Genomic DNA, 20,541 nt, shown 5'->3' with positions numbered 1-20,541 from the left:
ACTGTGGGTGATTGAATTAACATTTTGTTCAAGATGGCCGCGCCGTTGTGTTTGGCTGCCTGCCACTGTATGTTTCTTTTTTTTTCCTGGTCAGATGTACAGCACTTTGGTCAACGTGGGTTGTTTTTAAATGTGCTATACAAATAAATTGACTTGACTTGACTTGACTATATTCAATGCCCTGACTGATAAAGGAGAATGTGCCGAAGGCCTTCTTAACCACCCTATCTGTGATGCCACTTTCAGAGGGAACTGTGTACATGCAACTCCTAGATCCCTCTTGCACATTGAACCGACCTCTAAGAAATTATTTTTCTGTAAGGGCATTAATTTTCTGCATGATTGCTATAACACATTTCTGCACAGATAATTTGAGTTTTATATGCAATTTCAGTTATCACTAGGAATCCCAGCAATGGTAGCAGTGTCAGCAAGCAGATAATATCTGTCATTACTTCTTTAACGAGTCAATAGTACTTTAACAGCCAAATATTAACAGAAAATCTGCTCCTGGCTTAGAGAAAAGCCGAGGCCAATTTCTTAGTGAGCAGTCATATGCAAACGTAAAACCCTTGTAAAATTAACAGATGTTCCATTTGGCAAAATCTTCACCAATTCAAAACATCAGTTTTCTCACAGAAACTATGCTGCATGTGTCCTCTGACTTTACTTAATTCATCCTTAAGATGTGGTCATCATTGGCAAAGACAGCATTTAGAGTGTGTTCTCGATTGCGTTGGGAAGTCTGAGGTGGTTTGGAATTTGTTGAAACTGCATTGCCAAGCCACTTCACAGGGTAGTAAAGATCTAAGCACTTTTGCTTCCCTGGTGAACATTAGGCAATGAATTTGCTGTGGAGGAATAGAAGGTGTTGTATCTACCTCTGAACATTAAGTACACATGTGTAGCATGTATTTGCCTTGGTTTACTTTGCCTCCATTTACTTGGTTCACTTTGTGGTTGAGCCCGGAGGTTAAAAATAAATAAATTAGCTCCAAATAAATAGAATTTAAAAATTAAATAAGGAAATCAATTCAGCGTAATAGCAATTCTGCAGTGAAGACAGAAAGAGAGGGAAAAAAGAAAATACATTATCAGAGACTTGTTCAGAACGATGATGTCCTAGCTTTTAGAGCCAAACTCAAACTGATAGGATGGAAAGCTTTATCTTAGCTGGGAAAGTTCATAAAATCCGAATCACACAGTGTTGTATGAACAGCTACACAAAGTGTACCCTAGACAAAATTACCAAAGTTATGCACTCAATTGTCACTGGAAATGTTCAGAATAGAGCTTGTGGAGAGTTTTTACTAAAGCTGCAAATCAAACCCAAGAGACTGTGGTTTTGAAACTATAATTTTCTATTTGCTTTTGCTGGGAATGAGAAAAAACTCTAAAGCCACCATACATCATTTATCTTGGAATGCCTTCAATGAACTCACTAATAAATCAGCACTACTTCAAAAGAATACTGTATTGGTTTAAAGTGATTTTGAAGTTGCCATATTTAAGAATCAAGATGCAAAGAAAATTGTTACTCTCATCCACCAGGGTGTGGGCAGGAAGTTAGGCTTGCTGGGTCTTTTGAAGGGCAAGCGTCTACATCCTTAACATTAAAGGGAACACATGTGTGCACAGGTTCATAACTTCACATTGGCCTTCGATGATAATTTAGGGAGGGGTAGGGAGTAGTTCCTCTTGTAAAGCTTCTGTTTTCCCATAAAGACCAGACTTAATCACTGACAAAATATAAACGGCTGGAGAAACTCAGCAGGCTAGGCAGCATGTTTATTTCTGCACCTGATTCCAGCATCTGCAGTCTCTTACGTCTTAATCTCTGACAACACAAATTAAGATTATTTGGTGAAATCGACCGTGCTGCCCTGTCCATAGGCAACCTCCAGCTATCTCCTGCATGCTATTCAACTCATCTCAGATATCCGTGCCTGTGCACTGGAATGTGCTGGTTGAGATGAACAGGAGGTAAGTAGCCTTTAGTATAGGACCATTTACTCTCTCAGCTTTTTGCCTGGTCTAGTTGGCCACACCTGTAACAAAAGGTTAAGAGTCACACATACAGAAACAGGCTCTTCGGCCCACCATGTCCATGTTGACTCATACTAACCCTATTTTCCAACAAACTCAGGTTAAGGTTAGTAGTTTATTTTAACGTACTTTCATATATGCTATTATTTTTAAAAATGTTCTATTTAAGCATTCTTTTAATTATTTAAATCTATTTGGAGATTTAAAATTTCCGACTATGAGAATTAGTGGCCATATATACAAGCAGTTCCTAAGTCTGATAGTGGAGATCTACCAAAGAAGGCAAGGGCATTCTGTGGGTGGGACCTCAGACTCTGATGCTCGATGACAGTGCAATATGGAACCTGCACTGCCTTTAAGGATGCCTCTCATGCAGGGTGGGTCAGTTTGACTGGCCTCCACATCTGGAACATATCATTATGGAGCGGGTAAGCACAGTGTTCTCAGTGGAGACAACAGGCCACATATCATACCTAGTGTATTCATAAAACACACCTATTTAGTGTGTTCATAAAATTACAATAATACCAGTTTAGGCAGTATTTACGGTGACAAAAAATAAAGTTTATATTTCAAGACAACTAGTTTTGATCAGAACTTCCATATTAACTTAATTTTTCTCTCCAGTTGCAGCCTGATCTTCTGAATCGTTTATGTTTTTATTTCAGATATCAGGTAGCTGCAGTGCTTTGATTTCAGCAGAGTTTATTATGCAGACTATTCAACTTATGCCAATAGTGAAAGATTGTTTTTCTGAATCCAAACAACAATGTTCAACGTAAGCAGCTGAACAGAGCATTTGCATTAAAAGGCTTTGAATTTACGAAGAACGCTCAGTACATTTTCTGCTGCTATTTCAGAAAACATTACATAATAAAAGTACCAAAGAAAGATCCTCTTCGGATTGTTCACCTTGTTGTGGTGAAGAGGCTTGCGTGCCCTCATGATTCCAAGAGCGATGCCGTCGGAAGCACTAGCTTCTAGTAGGGCCACCCATGGCGGCAAGGTCGGGGATGAGGGTCCAGACTAAGAACAATCCAACGTACAAGATCTCAACAGCGGACCAGGCGGCCAAAGTTATCTTGAACTCAACGGCTGTGAAGGCAGATAAAGGCTGCAACAAATCTATCAGCTCCAATCATCTCGGTTCCCTTGGCATTGGAATTAGTTGATTGATTTGTGAAGGACCGTGTGCTTCTTGGAGTGCAACATCCTACACATTAAACAACACATGCACAGGCGTCTTCGCTCTGACATCGGAACGTAGACCATCATCCTCGACCTCGAGGGATAGCCATGACGACGACGACCAAAGAAAGTGACACTTAAAGCTGTATCTCTCTGTGTTAATTAGCTCTTGTCTGGTACCATCCCCTGGTAGCTCAATGACCAAATTCACTGTATCACTCGGCCATTGTGACAAGGAAAGTTCTGCACTTAAATATTGGGATATATTGACAATATATCTCAGGTTGTAGTCAAGTCAAGTCAAATTTATTTGTCACATACACATACTCGATGTGCAGTGAAATGAAAGTGGCAATGCCTGCGGGTTGTGCACAAAAAGAATTACAGTTACAGCATATAAATAAAGTTAATAAGTTACTAAACATAGCACAAAAAGTGTCGACAAAAATTTAGTCTCTGGGGTTATAAAAGTTGACAGTCCTGATGGCCTGTGGAAAGAAGCTCCGTCTCATCCTCTCCGTTTTCACAGCGTGACAGCGGAGACGTTTGCCTGATCGTAGCGGCTGGAACAGTCCGTTGCTGGGGTGGCAGGGGTCCCTCATGATCTTGCTTGCTCTGGATCTGCACCTCCTGATGTATAGGTCCTGCAGGGGGACGAGTGTAGTTCCCATGGTGCGTTCTGCCGAACGCACTACTCTCTGCAGGGCCATCCTGTCCTGGGCAGAGCTGTTCCCAAACCAGACTGTAATGTTGCCGGACAGGATGCTCTCTACAGCCCCAGAGTAAAAGCAATGAAGGATCCTCAGCGACACTCTGAATTTCCTCAGTTGTCTAAGGTGGTAAAGGCGCTGCTTAGCCTTACCCACCAGTGCGGCAATGTGCGTTGCCCACGTCAGATCCTCTGCGATGCGGACTGCTCACCCTATCCACAATAGACCCATTTATCTCCAGTGGCGTGTACGTCCTTGGATGTTTAGCCCTTCTGAAGTCCACAATCAGCTCCTTTGTTTTAGTGACATTCAAGAGGAGGCTATTGTCCTGACACCAGAGTGCCAGATCAGCCACCTCCTCCCGGTAGGCCTTCTCATCGTTGTTGGAGATCCGGCCCACCACCACAGTGTCATCAGCAAACTTGATGATGGAGTTTGAGCTGAACCTGGCCCCACAGTCATGTGTGTACAGGGAGTACAGTAGGGGGCTAAGGACGCAGCCCTGGGGGGATCCTATGTTCAGGGTGAGGGAGCTAGATGTGTGTTCCCCCATCCTGACCACTTGGGGCCTGGCAGTGAGAAAGTCCAGGACCCAGGCACACAGAGGCGTGCTAAGCCCCAGTTCCAGCAGCTTCTCAACCAGTCTGCTGGGGACTATTGTGTTGAATGCTGAACTAAAGTCAATGAACAGCATCCTCACATAGCCCCCCTGGCTGTCCAGATGAGAGAGAGCGGTGTGTAGAACCTGGGAGACCGCATCATCCGTGGACCTGTTCGGACGGTATGCGAACTGTAGTGGGTCCATGTTGCGAGGAAGGAGGGTGCAGATGTGCTTCTTAACTAGCCTCTCAAAGCATTTCATGACAACCGAGGTGAGGGCCACCGGTCGATAGTCATTTAAACACGCTGGAGAGGCATTCTTTGGCACCGGTACAATGATGGATCTTTTGAAGCATGCAGGGACCACGGACTTTGCCAAGGAGAGGTTGAATATTGTGGTGAGCACTGGAGCAAGCTGAGTAGCACAAGACTTTAGTACTCGCCCAGATATACCATCTGGGCCTCCAGCTTTCCTCGTGTTCACACGCGTCAGAGCCCACCTCACCTCATGCTCGGACACCGAGAATGTGTGCACATCCCCGGCGGTGGATCCCCCTCCAGCCTCGCTAGCCAGTGCCCCTTCGGTGCTGTTTTTAGATGGCGAGCTGGTGGTGTTACCCGTCTCAAACCGTGCGTAAAAAGAGTTCAGGTCATCAGCTAAGGAGGAGCCGGCACTTCCGGTTGAGGGGGTGCTGGACCGGTAGCTAGTTATAGTCCGTAGCCCCTGCCAAAGGCGCCTGGTGTCCTGCTGCTCCATCTGTGACTCCATCTTGTCCCGGTACCTCCTGTTCTCTATACAAGAACACCTCAAAGATGCCATTCACTAGACCCAGCACTACCTGTAAGCCTTATGTTCAGTGAGGAACATATTATACCACCTCAAGTGGATATCTTAAGATGCAGGATTATTAGAAAGAAAGTGATTAAATGAGCACTTTTGCAGTGCCATTCACCACCTCAAAACATCACATAGTTCACAATTTTTGAAATATAGGGAAATGCAGGAGTTAATTGTACACAAAGCAAATTCTGACAAACAGCAAGAAAATAAATGACCTAATAATCTATTTTTGCCATGTCGGTTCAGGGATAAATATTGGCCAGGACACTTGAATCAATCCACATCTTTGAAGCATACCGTGGAATCTCTTTTAAGAAAGCACACGAGGGTTTGATATCAATATTTGAAAACACCACGTATTCTATTACTTTCTACACATGTGGCTCCACTAACACTCCACTGATGTTTTGCCCACGATTTAAATAAAAACCTAACAATAGAATTAAAAAATAGAAAATGCTATAGTCCACAAGCCAGGCAGCATCCGTCCGTGGAAAGAAAAAAGGAGTTAATGTTTCAGGTTGATGAAATTTTAGCAGAATTAGAACAAGTCGGAAAACACATTTAAAATTGGAGAGAAGGGAGAGAGATTGAATGGCACAAATAATGATGATGCCGACTGAGATATTGAACAGGGCTTAGAGTCATGCAGCAATGCAGTGCAGGAATGGTCCTGATCTTCACAGTGAGCGAGATAGCCTTGGGAAGTATTGTAGAGCAGAGGAATCATGAAGTGCAAATACATAGTTTCCCGAAAGTGGCGAGGCTTTTGGCATGCTGGTGTTCATCATTCGGGGAATTGTGAAAAGAAGTTGGAATGTTGTACAAAACACTGGTGAGGCCACACCCGAAGTACTATTTTCACTTTTGGTCACCCTGCTATAGGAAAGATACCATTAAGTTGGATAGAGTGCAGAGATTTACAAGGATGTTGCCAGGGCTTGAAGGCCTGAGCTGTAGAGAGAGGTTGAGCAGCCTGGGGCTTTAGTCCTTGGAGTGCAGCAGGCTGAGGAGTGATATTATAGAGCTCTAGAAATACATGAGGGGAATAGGTCAGGTAGAGGAATCAATAACTAGTGGGCATGGGTTTAAGTGAGGTGAGAGGGGAAAGATATGGGCCAAATGCAGGCTAATAGGACTAGCTTCGATGGGGCACTTTGTTCAACATGGATGAGTTTGGACCTGTTTCCGTGCAGTACGACTCAATGGAAGCACAGAAAAGCCCGGCATAAATAGCAGGAGTTCACCACCTGCCTATCCTGCCAAGCTCCTCCTGCTACTGTGGCAGAGTCTGTAACCATATAACAATTACAGCACGGAAACAGGCCCGTTCGGCCCTACCAGTCCACGCCGACCACTTTCTCTGACCTAGTCTCATCTACCTGCTCTCAGACCATAACCCTCCAATCCCCTCCCATCCATATACCTATCCAATTTACTCTTAAATAATAAAATCGAGCCTGCCTCCACCACTTCCACCGGAAGCTCATTCCACACAGCCACCACCCTCTGAGTAAAGAAGTTACCCCTCATGTTACCCCTAAACTTTTGTCCCTTAATTCTGAAGTTATGTCCCCTTGTTGGAATCTTCTCCACTCTCAAAGGGAAAAGCCTACCCATGTCAACTCTGTCCGTCCCTCTTAAAATTTTAAAAACCTCTATCAAGTCCTCCCTCAACCTTCTACGCTCCAAAGAATAAAGACCCAACCTGTTCAACCTCTCTCTGTAGCTTAAGTGCTGAAACCCAGGCAACATTCTAGTAAATCTCCTCTGTACCCTCTCCATTTTGTCGACATCCTTCCTATAATTTGGCGACCAGAACTGCACACCATACTCCAGATTCGGCCTCACCAATGCCCTGTACAATTTCAACATTACATCCCAACTTCTATATTCGATGCTCTGATTTATAAAGGCAAGCATACCAAACGCCTTCTTCGCCACCCTATCCACATGAGATTCCACCTTCAGGGAACAATGCACAGTTATTCCCAGATCCCTCTGTTCCACTGCATTCCTCAATTCCCTACCATTTACCCTGTACGTCCTATTTTGATTTGTCCTACCAAAATGCAGCACCTCACACTTATCAGCATTAAACTCCATCTGCCATCTTTCAGCCCACCCTTCCAAAAGGCCCAAGTCTCTCTGTAGACTTTGAAAATCTACTTCATTATTAACTACACCACCTATCTTAGTATCATCTGTAGATTCCAGACTGGCCTTAGAAGTTTCATCAAAGGTCATGCAACTCACGTGAAAGAAGGTCATCCTCATTCACAAGGGAATGCTTAGCAGGAGTCAATAATCAACACTTATCATGTGCACAGGACATCATAACATCCAGATGACACAGAAGACAGCATAGTAAAGCAGTTATTTACACCAGATTGCCTTCTTTACATGGGGAATTTTAAATTGTTTAAGTTGGGAACTTGATTTCTAGGTCTTGAACAATAGCATAATTTCAAAGTAATTATCTTCAAAAGCCACAGGACTATCACACTATAGGATTAAGAAGACACAAAGTGCTGGAGTAACTCAGTGGGCCAGGCAGCATCTCTGGAGAAACAGATATGTGATGTTTCAGGTCGGGATCCTTCTTCAGACTGAAGGTGGTGGGGGTGGGAGAATGCTGGAAGAGAGGTGGGAAGAGGGGTTGTTTGTAGATCACTTACATAATGTTGGAAAAGTCAATGTTCATATGATTGGGTTGTAAGCTACCCAAGCTGAATATGAGGTGCTGTTCCCCCAATTTGCATGTGGCCTCACACTGGCAATGGAGGAAGCCCAGGACAGAAAGGACAATATGGGAATGGGAAGGGGAGTTAAAATGGTTAGCAACCGGGAGGTCCACCAGGACCTGGCAGATCAAGTGCTAGTGTTTGGCGAAAATGTCTATGCTGGGCCTCGCCGATGTAAAGGAGGCCACATCAGGCACACCAAATGCAAGAGATGAGGTTTGAGGAGGTGCACGTGAACCTTTGTCTCACCTGGAATGACTGCTGGGGCCACTGGATGGAGACAGGAGGTAAAGGAACAAGTGTTACACCTCTGCATTTGCAGGGGGGGGGGGATGGGGGGGGGGGGGTGGAAGATAAGGACCAGGGTATCTGTCTGGGAGGAGTGGAACAGAAAGCAGAACTATGGGACCCAGAGGAGATACATGATGAGGGATCTATCTTTCTCAGGAGGGTGGGAACCATTTTTATTAAAGAAAGGGGTAATCTTGGATGTCTTGGATGGGAAAGCTTCATCTTGGGAGCAGAAACAGCGGAGATAGAGAAATTGTGAGTAAGGGGTTGCACCTTTGCAAGGGGCAGGGTGGGAGGAAGTCTAGTTCAGATGGGAGTCGGTGGGATTGAACTAGATATCACTCGATAGCCTGTTCTCTGTGATAGAGACAGAGAGATCAAGAAAGGGCAGAGAGGTATCAGAGATAGTCAAGTTTGAGGACTTAGACGAAGGGATTAAAAGTACCATTAGCAAATTGGCAGATGATACTAAGTTGGGGGGTAGTGTGAATTGTGAGGAAGATGCAATAAGGCTGCAGGGTGACTTGGACAGGTTGTGTGAGTGGGCGGATACATGGCAGATGCAGTTTAATGTAGATAAGTGTGAGGTTATTCACTTTGGAAGTAAGAATAGAAAGGCAGATTATTATCTGAATGGTGTCAAGTTAGGAGGAGGGGGAGTTCAACGAGATCTGGGTGTCCTAGTGCATCAGTCAATGAAAGGAAGCATGCAGGTTCAGCAGGCAGTGAAGAAAGCCAATGGAATGTTGGCCTTCGTAACAAGAGGAGTTGAGTATAGGAGCAAAGAGGTCCTTCTACAGTTGTACCGGGCCCTGGTGAGACCGCACCTGGAGTACTGTGTGCAGTTTTGGTCTCCAAATTTGAGGAAGGATGTTCTTGCTATGGAGGGCGTGCAGCGTAGGTTCACTAGGTTAATTCCCGGAATGGCGGGACTGTCGTATGTTGAAAGGCTGGAGCGATTGGGCTTGTATACACTGGAATTTAGAAGGATGAGGGGGGATCTTATTGAAACATATAAGATAATTAGGGGATTGGACACATTAGAGGCAGATAACATGTTCCCAATGTTGGGGGAGTCCAGAACAAGGGGCCACAGTTTGAGAATAAGGGGTAGGCCATTTAGAACGGAGATGAGGAAGAACTTTTTCAGTCAGAGGGTGGTGAAGGTGTGGAATTCTCTGCCTCAGAAGGCAGTGGAGGCCAGTTCGTTGGATGCTTTCAAGAGAGAGCTGGATAGAGCTCTTAAGGATAGCGGAGTAAGGGGGTATGGGGAGAAGGCAGGAACGGGGTACTGATTGAGAGTGATCAGCCATGATCGCATTGAATGGCGGTGCTGGCTCGAAGGGCTGAATGGCCTACTCCTGCACCTATTGTCTATTGTCTATTGACAGGGTGGAAATTAGTGGATAAATGAATGAAATCAACAAGTTCTGCATAGGTGCAGCAGTCGGTCCCGATGCAGTCATTGATGGGGTGTAAAAAGCATGAGGGATTGTGCCAGTATACAGTGCCGTCCATAATGTTTGGGACAAAGACCCATCATTTATTTATTTGCCTCTTTACTCCACAATTTGAGACTTGTAATAGAAAAAATAACATATGGTTAAAGTGCACATTGTCAGATTTTAATAAAGGCCATTTTTATGCATTTTGGTTTCACCATGTAGAAATTGCAGCTGTTTTTGTACATTATCCCCCCATTTCAGGTTCATAATGTTTGGGACACATGTTTGGATAATGTTTTCATAATGTTTGGGACACATAGCTTCACAGGTGTTTGTAATTGCTTAGGTGTGTTTAATTGCCTCCTGAATGCAGGTATAAGAGAGTTCTCAGCACCTAGTCTTTCCTCCAGTCTTTCCATCACCTTTGGAAACTTTTATTGCTGTTTATCAACATGAGGACCAAAGTTGTGCCAATGAAACTGAGACTGAGAAACAAGAATAAAACTGTTAGAGACATCAGCCAAACCTACAACTCCTTTGTTGCTAAAGGAGTTTTTCAAAGCTAAAAAATGGTCAATTCTTGAGTGGCCAAGTCAATCACCCGATCTGAACCCAATTGAGCATGCCTTTTATAGTCTGAGGAGAAAACTGAAGGAGACTCGCCCCAAAAACAAGCATAAGCTAAAGATGGCTGCAATACAGGCCTGGCAGAGCATCACCAGAGAAGACACCCAGCAACTGGTGATGTCCATGAATCGCAGACTTCAAGCAGTCATTTCATGCAAAGGATATGCAACAAAATACTAAATATGACTACTTTCATTTACATGACATTGCTGTGTCCCAAACATTATAGTGCCCTGAAATGGGGGGACTATTTATAAACACTGCTGTAATTTCTACATGGTGAAACCAAAATGTTTAAAAATGGCCTTTATTAAAATCTGACAATGTGCATTTTAACGACATGTAATTTTTTCTATTACAAATCTCAAATTGTGGAGTACAGAGGCAAATAAATAAACGATGGGTCTTTGTCCCAAACATTATGGAGGGCACTGTACGTTTGACGTAACCAACAAAAGGGCAGGCAGAGCTGATGCTGTGTGAGTCTTCTTCACACAGAGAGTGGTGAGTCTGTGGAATTCTCTGCCACAGAAGGTAGTTGAGGCCAGTTCATTGGCTATATTTAAGAGGGAGTTAGATGTGACCCTTGTGGCTAAAGGGATCAGGGCGTATGGAGAAAAGGCAGGTACAGGTTACTGAGCTGGATGATCAGCCATGATCATATTGAATGGCGGTGCAGGCTCGAAGGGCCGAATGGCCTACTCCTGCACCTATTTTCTATGTTTCTATGTGAGTGATCTTAAAGAAAGTGAGTCAAAAGAGAAGTTGTTGAGGGCGAGGCCAGGTTCCGCCAGGTGGAGGAGAAGCATTAGTAGAGGGAAACTGCTTGGGTCTGTATTCAAGGATCTGACCCAAACTGTGGGATTACCTCTAATTGTCATGAGCCAGATAGCACCTTTCTCTTTTAAAAGGTCATTTGAAATTTTACCTCCTACATGCATCCCAAAACACTGACAAAGCTGCAACTACACCTAGTTTGTGTGCTCATGACTCAACCACGACTGTTAAGTATCTGTTCCCAGCATCTAATAAAGGATAAATTTTCCTTCCGATAACCTGGGTGCACTAAAGCAAGTGCAACACAAAAGCTATCAATTTCAACAAAAAAAAATCTGCATTTTACCTGCTGGCATCTACGATTTCAAACTGACTCATCTCTGCTCAGTCCTTTGGCGAACTTGCTGATTCATTGGTAAACAGAGCTAACATGAAAAAAACCACAAAGTGGGCAGCAGAAAAATATCCCTCTGTAGAATGCAAGCGCAGATCATTCACAGCAGCTGTGAAAACCCCAAGTAAACAGATCTGCTGAAGAGATCAGAAGTTTAAGATCCCATCTGTAACATGAAAAGGTCGAATGTGTTTCCCTGTCAGCCAACAGTCCCCGCCTCCCACACCACCATGTACCACAGAACACCAACACTTCATTTTGCAAAATATGGCTTATGACTGTCTTCATTTAATCGACATCCTTTCTAGATTAGCGTGATTTTTCTCATATATTTTCTCTTCTTAAATTAACGCTAAAAGGCCAACTGAATACTCTAAAAGAAATAGTAAGATTTCAAAAAAAGGGCAATGTCACAACATGAAAAGAACTAGCATATGGGCATCATACATGGCTTGTCATTTATAGTTTTTCTCATGTTTTATTTTACAGGAGCAGTTAAATATATTTTCGGATTGCATTTGTACAGTTTTTATTCCCGTGCTTTGTCTTCCTACATGAAAGCAGAAGTGAACAAAAAGAACAGTACTTAAAAAACTGCATTAATGCCTCCTTTAAGATTGCAGAGTGCTGAAGAGATTGTATGTTGTATTTGACCTATAAACTTCCATTCCCTGCAAATCCATGTGCCGATCTAAAAGCCTCTTGCAACCACTCTCCGTGCAAAACACCTGCCCTGCACATCTCCTTTAAACTTTGCCCCTCTCGCTTTAAATATATGCTTTCTAGTCTTAAACATTCCATCCACGGGAAAAGATTCCGACTGTATACCTTAACTGTGCCTCCTGTCATTTTATATATTTCTATCAGGTCTCTTCCTTAACCTCTGGCAATCCAGAGAAAACAATTCAAGCTTATCCATCCTCTCCTGGTATCTAAGACCACCCAATCCAGGCAATATTCAGATAAACCTCTTCTGCCCAGTCTCATAAGCCTCCACATCCTTCCTGTAATAGGGTGACTCAGAACAGCATGCAATTTCCCCTAAATTTCCACTGAAAGGTGACCTGAAATTAATTCTATGGTTCAGCCTAGGGTGCACAATCTGGCAACAACACAAACTGCATTCAACCTGCACAAATCGCTGCTCTTTTCCAGTGCCAACATAAATGTATTATTCCTAACGGTTTTAAAAATAACCAAGATAACTGCAAAAATTAATTAAAATCACCCTTTCTGGCAGTGATAGGAAACAGCTGCAGTAACTCAATCTACCCCAAAGCCCACGTGTGGAGACATCAAGCTAACACAACAAAATCTACACCTGTAGTTGAAAAGAAAACACATACAAAACAGCTTCTGAAAGCAGAAAGCCTGAAAAAAGCATATTATTGCAGTTGACTTTTGGCTTCCTGATGGCAGGAATTTGAAGTGGAGATATTGAGGAGGGACTGTGCACCAGCACTATTTTATAGGGAATTTCAACAACTTACTTGTTGCTAATTGATTTATTCAGCTGTTGCTTCAACTGTACAAGGGTTTGAGTGTTGCGTCAAGTTACTTTGGATTGTAAAAGTCTGAAGGGATTGGTGTGGCAGGTGCAAAACTTTTCTGCAGACTTCTACACAAACTGATCATTTCCAATCATGGCCTAATGGTTGTAATGTCAAGAGTGCATGGGAGTGGAATAACCTAAAAGAGGATGAGCTGAGGATGAAGGTCTTCCAACTGATGACCAAATATACCAATGATGTTCAAGGCATCATTTAGCAACCTGAACATTAGAATGGAACAATGTGTGATGTGTCCATGTTTCAATTAAATGTGCCACTTGTCCCAGACAGATGTTAAATCTCTGGTCACATGAAGGATCATAATTGCAGTGTCAAATGTGATAATGAATTTCTATGTAAATAGTTCCTTCTAGGAAGCAGGAGACATCTGCAAAAGCTCATAGGTTGCAAGTCACTGGAAGTCACTGCGCAAAGACTGTGTAAGCTCCCGGCACACCAGTAAACCATTGGCCTGCTGTTTGTGCCAGAATGGAAGGTGTGACACGGCAGCAAACCTTGGTCTAGAAGTGCAGAAATAAATTGGCCCAACATTTCCACGCCAAATCACAAGGTATTTATTGTGCACACCCATCAGCCTTCTCCTGTACACTGCCACATAAACCCAGTTACATTTGTGAAAAATCCCTGCAAACCCACTCTTATCATATCATATCATATCATATCCGGCTGTATATATATGATATGATATGATATGATATATATACAGCCGGAAACAGGCCTTTTCGGCCCACCAAGTCCGTGCCGCCCAGCGATCCCCGCACATTAACACTATCCTACACCCACTAGGGACAATTTTTACATTTACCCAGCCAATTTTACCTACATACCTGTACGTCTTTGGAGTGTGGGAGGAAACCGAAAATCTCGGAGAAAATCCACGCAGGTCACGGGGAGAACGTACAAACTCCTTACAGTACAGCACCCGTAGTCAGGATCAAACCTGAGTCTCTGGCGCTGCATTCGCTGTAAAGCAGCAACTCTACCGCTGCGCTACCGTGAACTGAAACTATAGTTTCTCCCCACACCAGCTGCAGGCCATTTTGTGCCTAGTTTTTCATCAAGTGCAGATCCCACTTCTGCATGATCCTTTAAACTGCATGCATTGGCCATATCCAGTATGTTGGCTGTGAATGAATTATCAAATGGTAATATACTTTCATCATCATACTGATCACTGTCTGACCAGCTTGAGATGCTGTGTTTTCCGACTGGAATAAGAAACAAAAGTAGGTTTGTACCTTAAAAAAGGACACAGATGCAAAGTATAATGCCTACATCATCGGAAACTCATAAATTGAAGAGAGTTTGAGGTTGGGAGAGAGATGGGTTGGCGGGGAAGAGAATCAGAAAATGCCATCAGCATTACTTACTTCCGGCCTATTGTTGGTGAATGCATCAGTGCTAAACATTAGAAACTTTTTAAGAAAGGAGGGAGAGAGAAAACGGGAAATTATAGACTAGTTAGTCTGACATTAGTGGTGGGGAAGGTGCTGGAGTCAATTATAAAAGATGAAATTGCGGAGCATTTGGATAGCAGTAACAGGATCGTTCCGAGTCAGCATGGATTTACGAAGGGGAAATCATGCTTGACTAATCTTCTGGAATTTTTCGAGGATGTAACTAGGAAAATGGACAGGGGATGTGGTGTACCTCGACTTTCAGAAAGCCTTCGACAAGGTCCCACATAGGAGATTACTGGGCAAAATTTGAGCATATGGTATTGGAGGTAGGGTACTGACATGGATAGAAAATTAGTATAAGAAAATAACTGCAGATGCTGGTACAAATCGATTTATTCACAAAATGCTGGAGTAACTCAGCAGGTCAGGCAGCATCTCGGGAGAGAAGGAATGGGTGACGTTTCGGGTCGAGACCCTTCTTCAGACTCAAAATAGAACAGATAGAAACAGATAGAAAATTGGTTGACAGACAGAAAGCAAAGAGTGGGTATAAATGGGTCCCTTTCAGAATGGCAGGCAGTGACTAGTGGGGTACCGCAAGGCTCGGTGCTGGGACCGCAGCTATTTACAATATACATTAATGACTTGGATGAAGGGATTAAAAGTACCATTAGCAAATTTGCAGATGATACAAAGCTGGGTGGTAGTGTGAACTGTGAGGAAGATGCTATGAGGTTGCAGGGTGACTTGGACAGGTTGTGTGAGTGGGCGGATGCATGGCAGATGCCGTTTAATGTGGATAAGTGTGAGGTTATCCACTTTGGTGGTAAGAATAGGAAGGCAAATTACTATCTGAATGGTGTCAAGTTAGGAACAGGGGACGTACAACGAGATCTGGGTGTCCTAGTGCATCAGTCACTGAAAGGAAGCATGCAGGTACAGCAGGCAGTGAAGAAAGCCAATGGAATGTTGGCCTTCATAACAAGAGGAGTTGAGTATAGGTGCAAAGAGGTCCTTCTGCAGTTGTACAGGGCCTTAGTGAGACCGCAACTGGAGTACTGTGTGCAGTTTTGGTCTCCAAATTTGAGGAAGGATATTCTTGCTATTGAGGGCGTGCAGCGTAGGTTTACTACGTTAATTCCAAGAATGGCAGGACTGTCGTATGTTGAAAGACTGGATCGACTAGGCTTGTATACACTGGAATTTAGAAGGATGAGAGGGGATCTTATCGAAACATATAAGATTATTAAGGGGTTGGACACGTTAGAGGCAGGAAACATGTTCCCAGTGTTGGGGAAGTCCAGAACCAGGGGCCACAGTTTAAGAATAAGGGGTAGGCCATTTAGAACGGAGATGAGGAAACACTTTTTCAGTCAGAGAGTTGTAAATCTGTGGAATTCTCTGCCTCAGAAGGCAGTGGAGGCCAATTCTCTGAATGCATTCAAGGGAGAGCTAGATAGAGCTCTTAAGGATAGCGGAGTCAGGGGGTATGGGGAGAAGGCAGGAATGGGGTACTGATTGAGAATGATCAGCCATGATCACATTGAATGGTGGTGCTGGCTCGAAGGGCCGAATGGCCTACTCCTGCACCTATTGTCTATTGTCTAAACATTACAGTAATGGCCAATAGACTTTTCTCCACGAGAATTGGACATGACCTGACTGTCCCACATTCATAGCTTCTGTCCCAAATTGTTCTGCAATATTCTGTGTTTTGTGGTCATACTTGAATAACTAGCAGTGTATGAGGCTTGGAGTTTATTCTGAATGCATTTGATATTGACCTTGAAGCACTAATGCAACAGAAAGGTACCGTGGCTTAAAGCGTTGAATTATGAGCATAGGCTGAACAAAAATGAGTTTATTTATCCTCCAGTTTTGAAGATTTAGTGGCTGTTCTAATTTATGTATTTAAAATGGAATGTAGAAGTCATAAGAAAACAATCTTTCTGGTTAGGAATCCACAATGCATAAGTAACAATCAATTCTAATTATTTTAAATGTGTAATAATATCAGTTCAATATAAATGTTTCAGTAACTTACTCTCTGAGGAATTTTACTCAATTATTTTACGCAATGTCAGGAAATGTTGACATTTATTCAACAACGTTCGTATCCCCTGGGGTCCTGATGCACTTCATAGCCAGCTAATTACTTTCAAAGTATTGTACTAAAGTCATGTAGACAACCACAGCACAACAAGCTCACTCAACAATTGAACTGAATAATTTGTCACATGTGACAAGTCGCAGTGAAATTATTTGCTTGCATACCCATAGTACGCAAATAGTTGCCCATAAAGGGGTGCTTACAAAGTACCCCGTGCCAGATCCCCCTTTGTTCTCCCCCCACAATGGCGTCCTCACATGTCTGTCCTCGTGCGTCCATCATGACCACCACACCGCCGCTGGGTCCTCTCCAGATGCCTCCGTGGTGCCGACCTAGGCCCCAGCCGCGGGCTCCACAGCCACGGGCTTCGTCGATTCGTGAAGCTGTACCTCCAACCCGCGAGGCTGCGACCCGCGATGCTCCGACCTGCAAGGCTCTGGCCCGCGAGGCCCCACCTCCGACCCACGAGACCTGGGCACCGACCCACGAGGCTCTGACCTGTGAAGCTCTGAGCCGCGTGGCTCCAGACCGCAAGGCTCCGGTCTCAGCTTCTTAGCGGCACTTCCAGAAGGCAACGATTGGGATAAATGCGTTTTGAAGGATGAATATTACAATGATATGTGGAGAGTTTTTTTCAAATGGTGCCGTGGCACCTGATCAGATAGATGCTTCTCAGTTACATATCTCAATGGATGAGCAATTGTAAATACTCCAGTCATGCTAACTGGACAGGACAGTTATGTACTTCGGTCCTGAAGTAAAACACAAACTGAAAGCTGAGCAAAAAACAAAGTGCTGGATAACTCAGTGGGCCAGGAACCATCTGTGGAGGGAAAGGACAGACAACGTTTGGGTCGGGACTCTTCTTCAACCTTCATAATTCCAGCATCTGCAGTCTCTTGTATCTTGAGAATGCTTTCAATTGCACTAATCTCCTGTTCTGCCATCTACTGTTTGCCTTAAACATGCTCCGGAGAAATAAAGTTCAGACGTATAAAACATAAACCACCTATCTGCTTGAATAAGATAGCTAATCATGTAAAATCAATCTTTGAGGCTGTGGGATATTCTGGTTTCCGCAAATAGAAGCACTTAAAACTAAATATGCACGGCAAAGTTACAGCTCTAGAGAATGGAAATAGTGATTCTGAGAATTTGCTGCACTCAAACCCTGAATTAAAAAGTCAAAGTAGCAAACCATTTTAGGTACTTTTATAATTATTCCAATTCTAATCAGATTACTTTTGGTGATTGACCCCGAGAGGCCATCAAAATGCTGCACATTATTTTCAGTATTTTCGAGTAAGCTTGGCTTATTTACACAATAATGTATGGATTGTACCCGAGTATATCTTCAACAAATATAGTGTGATTACACAAACACTCTTGTCTCATCACGATAAGTGTCAACAAAGTTTGCGCATAATATCTGAAGCAAAAGGTCATTGATATCAAGAAATGAACTGTAATTGGAAATTGGAAATAAGAATGGCTGGGAGTATACAGTGTTCATTAGGACCATTACTGCATCACTTGTTTTCTTTCATAGCAGCCGTGGTTTTGGTTTGTCCTTAAAGCATACCACTCATATTCCAGGTTATTAGGTTGGATGATAGGTGAATAATCAAAATGTCAAGCCACCACATAATTTTCAGAGGTTGATTTCTGCAATAAATAGTAACATTTTGAGAGGGCTTTACTCAGCCATTTTGTTGGGAAATATGAATGCCCTTATAATTTCAAAATAGCTTGCATGATGAATTGTCATAATTATGGGACAAATTATGCCTCAGTTTATTAGCGAGGTAGTAATCGTGTGTGTGTTGTCACATCTGTCACAAGTACATGGTACAGGCAGGCTATGGTATTCATCAGCACACAACGCTGATCTGACACTACAGCTGTTTTGTGCATCTCAAAACCAGAAAGGACCTCACACTTCCACAAATTCACAGTTCATCAGCAGCCAGTTATTTTTTTCTGACCGCTGCTAATTATTCAACACTTCAGCTAATACCTTCTCCTGGATGAAAGTTGTCTACTGGTGCAAAATACTTTGACCATCTGCCTCCTCTCTGCACCTCATGATTTTAGACCTCAGTGAGGTCACACTCATGCTCCAGGGAAAAAAGGTCCCAGTCTAACCAGCCTCTCCTTATAACTCAAATTTTCCAGTCCAGGTAACATCCTTGTGAATCCTTTCTGCATCCCTTAATGATATGCTCCCTCCAATGATATGATATGTTCCAATAGCTCTGCAACCAGAACAGTGCAGAATATGCACAATACTCCAAGCACCAACCTCAATGTCCTGACAGATGACAAAAACATGCCAACTTGGATGAAGGGATTAAAAGCACCATTAGCAAATTTGCAGATGATACAAAGCTGGGTGGTAGTGTGAACTGTGAGGAAGATGCTATGAGGTTGCAGGGTGACTTGGATAGGTTGTGTGAGTGGGCGGATGCATGGCAGATGCAGTTTAATGTGGATAAGTGTGAGGTTATCCACTTTGGTGGTAAGAATAGGAAGGCAGAGTATTATCTGAATGGTGTCAAGTTAGGAACAGAGGACGTACAACGAGATCTGGGTGTCCTAGTGCATCAGTCACTGAAAGGAAGCATGCAGGTACAGCAGGCAGTGAAGAAAGCCAATGGAATGTTGGCCTTCATAACAAGAGGAGTTGAGTATAGGAGCAAAGAGGTCCTTCTGCAGTTGTACAGGGCCCTAGTGAGACCACACCTGGAGTACTGTGTGCAGTTTTGGTCTCCAAATTTGAGGAAGGATATTCTTGCTATTGAGGGAGTGCAGCGTAGGTTTACTAGGTTAATTCCCGGAATGGCGGGACTATCATATGTTGAAAGACTGGAGCGACTAGGCTTGTATACACTCGAATTTAGAAGGATGAGAGATCTTATCGAAACGTATAAGATTATTAAGGGGTTGGACACGTTAGAGGCAGGACACATGTTCCCAATGTTGGGGGAGTCCAGAACAAGGGGCCACAGTTTAAGAATAAGGGGTAGGCCATTTAGAACTGAGATGAGGAAAAACATTTTCAGTCAGAGAGTTGTGAATCCGTGGAATTCTCTGCCTCAGAAGGCAGTGGAGGCCAATTCTCTGAATGCATTCAAGAGAGAGCTGGATAGAGCTCTTAAGGATAGCGGAGTCAGGGGGTATGAAGGCAGGAACGGGGTACTGATTGAGAATGATCAGCTATGATCACATTGAATGGCGGTGCTGGCTTGAAGGGCCGAATGGCTTCCTCCTGCACCTATTGTCTATAGTCTATTGTCTAAATACCCTCTTCACCACTACATGTGTCACCATTTTCAGGGATCTAATCTATCTGTACCCCTAGGTTTCTCTATTGCATAACATTTTCGAGGATCTACGATTCACTGTGTATGTTATATTTTGCTTTATCTTACCAAAATGCAACATGTCGCATTTGTCCAAGTTAAATTCCATCTGCATTCCTTGCCCCACTTACCCAGTTAATCTAATGTGATAATAATAAACCGATAGTCATGAATTAATATAGAAGACATTTGAACAGCCTGGCAAAGTGGGTGCCAAGATTTATAGCAGCTTTGTACGTACAGTGTGGAGTGGGAGCTGCGTTAAGCCCTCATCGTCCACCCTGGGTAATTCTACGGAACTGGCAAAAATTGCAGCAAAGAGTCAACTACTGTACTCTGAAGCACCAATTGCCACTTTTGATTGTTGTAGTTGACATACGAAAAAAAAGCAGACGCACAGTGTGCAAACCTGTAAATGTGAGGGGTGCCTTTTTC

General features: G+C 43.4%; 1 protein-coding gene across 6 annotated transcripts in view; it reads right to left on the bottom strand.

Moving 5' to 3' along the window:
• The window catches only part of LOC144591992 (guanine nucleotide-binding protein G(I)/G(S)/G(O) subunit gamma-7-like), a 231,934-nt gene that overhangs the window by 103,637 nt on the left and 107,756 nt on the right, over positions 1–20,541 (bottom strand). The window lies entirely within an intron of this gene.

The sequence above is a fragment of the Rhinoraja longicauda genome, chromosome 3 (assembly GCF_053455715.1).
Source record: "Rhinoraja longicauda isolate Sanriku21f chromosome 3, sRhiLon1.1, whole genome shotgun sequence".
NCBI lineage: Eukaryota > Metazoa > Chordata > Chondrichthyes > Rajiformes > Arhynchobatidae > Rhinoraja > Rhinoraja longicauda.
The sequence above is the reverse complement of the archived record's forward strand: the minus strand, read 5'-3'. Positions and strand labels throughout refer to the sequence as shown.